Source organism: Dasypus novemcinctus, chromosome X (genome assembly GCF_030445035.2).
Source record: "Dasypus novemcinctus isolate mDasNov1 chromosome X, mDasNov1.1.hap2, whole genome shotgun sequence".
Classification (NCBI taxonomy): Eukaryota; Metazoa; Chordata; class Mammalia; order Cingulata; family Dasypodidae; genus Dasypus; species Dasypus novemcinctus.
This window is the reverse complement of record NC_080704.1, coordinates 107,438,623-107,443,379: the sequence shown is the minus strand read 5'-3', so window position 1 is coordinate 107,443,379 and position 4,757 is coordinate 107,438,623. Positions and strand designations below refer to the sequence as shown.

Genomic DNA, 4,757 nt, shown 5'->3' with positions numbered 1-4,757 from the left:
TCACCAACATATTCGGATGCCTAGACATCAGCAAAATATTACAAGCCATAATAATAAACAGGAAGAGATGGCCCAGCCAAAAGAAAAAAACAAAAATCATGATAAGACATAGGATTTAAGACAACTAATCAATGGTAATCACACAAATCTCCTAAATCAATTCAAGAAGCTGAAGGAAAATATGACTAAAGAGATAAAGGATAGGAAGAAGACACTGGTTTCGCATTAATAATTTGAAATCTTACAAAGAAAAGTAACAGAGTTTATGGGAATGAAAGACACAATGGATGAGATTAAAAATACAGTAGAGGCCTATAACAGCAGATTTGAAATGGCAGAAGAATGAATAAGTGAAATCAAGGGCAGAACATCTGAACTTGAAAAGACAGGAGAACAGATAGAAATAAGAATGGAAAAAAAATGAACAGGGTCTCAAGGAATTGAATGGCAACATGAAACACACAAACATATACTTTATCTGTGTCCCAGAAGGGGAAGAGAGCATAAAAGGGGTAGCCAGAGATAGAGGATTCTGAAAGTAGGAAAAGAAATGCAGTCATCACGTACAAGGGGAACTTAATAAGTGTTGATCTCTCATTAGAAACCATGGAAGTGAGAAGGCAGTGGCATGATGTATTTAAGGTATAGAATGAGAAAAAAACTGCCAGCCAAGGTCTCTTTTCTTAAAATTAATTTTTCAGCAAGATTTCTTTCTCTGCAAAACTGTCCTTCAAAAATGAATATGAGTTTAAAGTCTTAAGAGACAAGCCAAAACTGAGTGCATCTGTTACCAGAATGCTCTGCTGACAATTAATGGATAGAACAGATCTGAACTGATCATTAGACGTTGGAAATAACGTGAGGGGAGTTACTGTCTTTTAGAGTAAGATCCATGTGTTTTAGTGAAGGGTAGTATCATCTCTGGTCTCTGTCACTCTCTTTCTCAACAAGTTAAAGTCTGTAGGTTGCTGCCACCTCCGCCCTTGCCTCCGGTACATATTAAAGATCCAAAACCATGACTGACTCCAAGTACTTTACAACCAATAAAAAAGGAGAAATCTTTGAATTAAAAGCTGAACTCAACAATGAAAAGAAAGAAAAGAGAAAGGAGGCTGTGAAGAAAGTGATTGCTGCTATGACCGTGGGGAAAGATGTTAGCTCTCTTTTTCCTGATGTAGTGAACTGTATGCAGACTGACAACCTGGAACTAAAGAAGCTTGTGTATCTCTATTTGATGAACTATGCCAAGAGCCAGCCAGACATGGCCATCATGGCTGTCAACAGTTTTGTGAAGGACTGTGAAGATCCCAATCCTTTGATTCGTGCCTTGGCAGTCATAACCATGGGGTGCATCCGAGTGGACAAGATCACGGAATACCTTTGTGAGCCCCTCCGTAAGTGCTTGAAGGATGAAGATACCTATGTTCGGAAACCAGCAGCGGTCTGCGTGGCAAAGCTCCATGATATTAATGCCCAAATAGTGGAAGATCAGGGATTTCTGGATTCTCTGCGGGATCTTATAGCAGATTCAAATCCAATGGTGGTGGCTAATGCTGTAGCAGCATTATCTGAAATCAGTGAGTCTCACCCAAATAGCAACTTACTCGATCTAAACCCACAGAACATTAATAAGCTGCTGACAGCCCTGAATGAGTGCACTGAATGGGGCCAGATTTTCATCCTGGACTGCCAGTCTAATTACAACCCTAAAGATGACTGGGAGACTCAGAGCATCTGTGAGTGGGTAACTCCCCGGCTATCCCATGCCAACTCAGCAGTGGTGCTCTCGGCAGTAAAAGTCCTAATGAAATTTCTAGAGTTGTTACCCAAGGACTCTGACTACTACAATATGCTGCTGAAGAAGTTAGCCCCTCCTCTTGTCACTTTGCTGTCTGGGGAGCCAGAGGTGCAGTATGTTGCCCTGAGGAACATCAACCTAATTGTCCAGAAAAGACCTGAAATCTTGAAGCAAGAAATCAAAGTCTTCTTTGTGAAGTACAATGATCCCATCTATGTTAAACTAGAGAAGTTGGACATCATGATTCGTTTGGCATCCCAAGCCAACATTGCTCAGGTTCTGGCAGAATTGAAGGAATATGCCACGGAGGTGGATGTTGACTTTGTTCGCAAAGCTGTGCGAGCCATTGGACGGTGTGCCATCAAGGTGGAGCAATCTGCAGAACGCTGTGTGAACACATTGCTTGATCTCATCCAGACGAAAGTAAATTATGTGGTCCAAGAGGCGATTGTTGTCATCAGGGACATCTTCCGCAAATATCCCAACAAGTATGAAAGTATCATTGCCATTCTGTGTGAAAATTTAGACTCGTTGGATGAGCCAGATGCTCGAGCAGCTATGATTTGGATTGTGGGAGAATATGCTGAAAAGATTGACAATGCAGATGAGTTACTAGAGAGCTTCTTGGAAGGTTTTCATGATGAAAGCACTCAGGTGCAGCTCACTCTGCTTACTGCCATAGTGAAGCTGTTTCTCAAGAAACCATCAGAAACACAGGAGTTGGTCCAGCAGGTCTTGAGTTTGGCAACCCAGGATTCTGATAACCCTGACCTTCGAGACCGGGGCTATATTTATTGGTGCCTTCTCTCAACGGACCCTGTCACAGCCAAAGAAGTAGTCTTGTCTGAGAAGCCATTGATCTCTGAGGAGACAGATCTTATTGAGCCAACTCTGCTGGATGAGCTAATCTGCCACATCGGTTCTTTGGCCTCTGTGTACCATAAGCCTCCCAATGCTTTTGTGGAAGGAAGTCATGGAATCCATCGCAAACACTTGCCAATTCACCATGGGAGCACTGATGCAGGTGACAGCCCTGTTGGCACCACCACTGCAACCAACCTGGAACAGCCTCAAGTTATACCCTCTCAAGGTGACCTTCTGGGGGACCTTTTGAACCTTGACCTCGGTCCCCCAGTCAATGTGCCACAGGTATCCTCTATGCAAATGGGGGCAGTGGATCTCTTGGGAGGAGGCCTAGATAGTCTGGTGGGACAGTCCTTCATCCCATCATCAGTGCCTGCAACCTTTGCTCCTTCACCTACTCCTGCTGTGGTCAGCAGTGGTCTGAATGACCTGTTTGAACTCTCCACAGGGATAGGAATGGCTCCTGGTGGATATGTGGCTCCTAAAGCTGTCTGGCTGCCTGCAGTAAAGGCTAAAGGCTTGGAGATTTCAGGAACATTCACTCACCGCCAAGGGCATATTTACATGGAAATGAACTTCACCAACAAAGCTCTGCAGCATATGACAGACTTTGCCATCCAGTTTAACAAGAATAGCTTTGGTGTCATCCCCAGCACTCCTCTGGCCATCCATACACCACTGATGCCAAACCAGAGCATTGATGTCTCCCTGCCTCTCAACACCTTGGGCCCAGTCATGAAAATGGAACCTCTGAATAACCTTCAGGTGGCTGTGAAAAACAATATTGATGTCTTCTACTTCAGCTGCCTCATTCCACTCAATGTGCTTTTTGTAGAAGATGGCAAAATGGAGCGCCAGGTCTTCCTTGCAACATGGAAGGATATTCCCAATGAAAATGAACTTCAGTTTCAGATTAAGGAATGTCATTTAAATGCTGACACTGTTTCCAGCAAATTGCAAAACAACAATGTTTATACTATTGCCAAGAGGAATGTGGAAGGTCAGGACATGCTGTACCAATCACTGAAGCTCACTTATGGCATTTGGATTTTGGCTGAGCTACGTATCCAGCCTGGAAACCCCAATTACACGCTGTCGCTGAAGTGTAGAGCTCCTGAAGTCTCTCAGTACATCTATCAGGTCTACGACAGCATTTTGAAAAACTAATAGACTGGTCCAGTGCCCTCCAGCCACCCTGTGATCGGTGCAAGCCAAGAACTCTTAACTGGAAGAAATTGTATTGATGTGTAGAATCTGAACCCAAACACACTGAGGCCACCCACCATGGTAGTGACTAGTCTAACCTGTGCTAACATTAGGGCACAACCTGTTGGATATTTTTAGCTTCCTGTGAACATTTGTAACCACTGCTTCAATCACTTCCCACCTCTTTCCACCTGCTGCTGCTGTCTATCCTTATTTGTGGGCTTCTCCATACTGTGCCAATGGCTGGTGTTTTCTACACCCACTTTTGAGTGTAGTTTGATATTTTGTAATGGAGAGCTCATTTCAAAAGCAGAAAAAAGAAAAAATATTAAAGCAAGGAAAAGTGTCACTGGAAAAAAAAAGTCTGTAAACACCTCTTTATGTAGGATGTTATTTTCCAAATGGTTTTGAAATTTAATTGGTTACCAAATTTAATGAAGAGAGTATTCATTTTAGTCGCCTCTGGATGAAACAGACAATAAATGAAAAGTACATGGAAATTATTGGAATCCTGTGGTTTCAATGACTCAAATAAGTATTAAATTCTCAGAAGACTACATCTTCAGCATCCTTAGACTGAATGTAAGAAACTTACTGCAGTTTCTGTAAACATACATTTCTATCTTGCACATGAATAATAAAGTTACAAACAAATAAAAGATCAGTTAGAAAATATCTCTAACTTCTGAATGAAATGCTGTTACTAATAAGTATAAACTCATTTTTCAAAAATATAATTCTTATCTCAGAAATTTACATTTGTACTATAGAGTACTTTGTAATTTTCTCCTCACAATATAAAATTATTTTAAAAATTTAATCAGTATTGGAAAAATAACCTATGTCTCAAAACACACCTTTACCGATGGGGTTAACTACCAGGGCAGAT

General features: G+C 41.8%; 1 pseudogene; it reads left to right on the top strand.

Moving 5' to 3' along the window:
* Window positions 1–970: 970 nt before the first annotated feature.
* On the top strand, window positions 971–4,215 carry LOC101431015 (AP-2 complex subunit beta pseudogene; annotated as a pseudogene).
* Window positions 4,216–4,757: the final 542 nt, after the last annotated feature.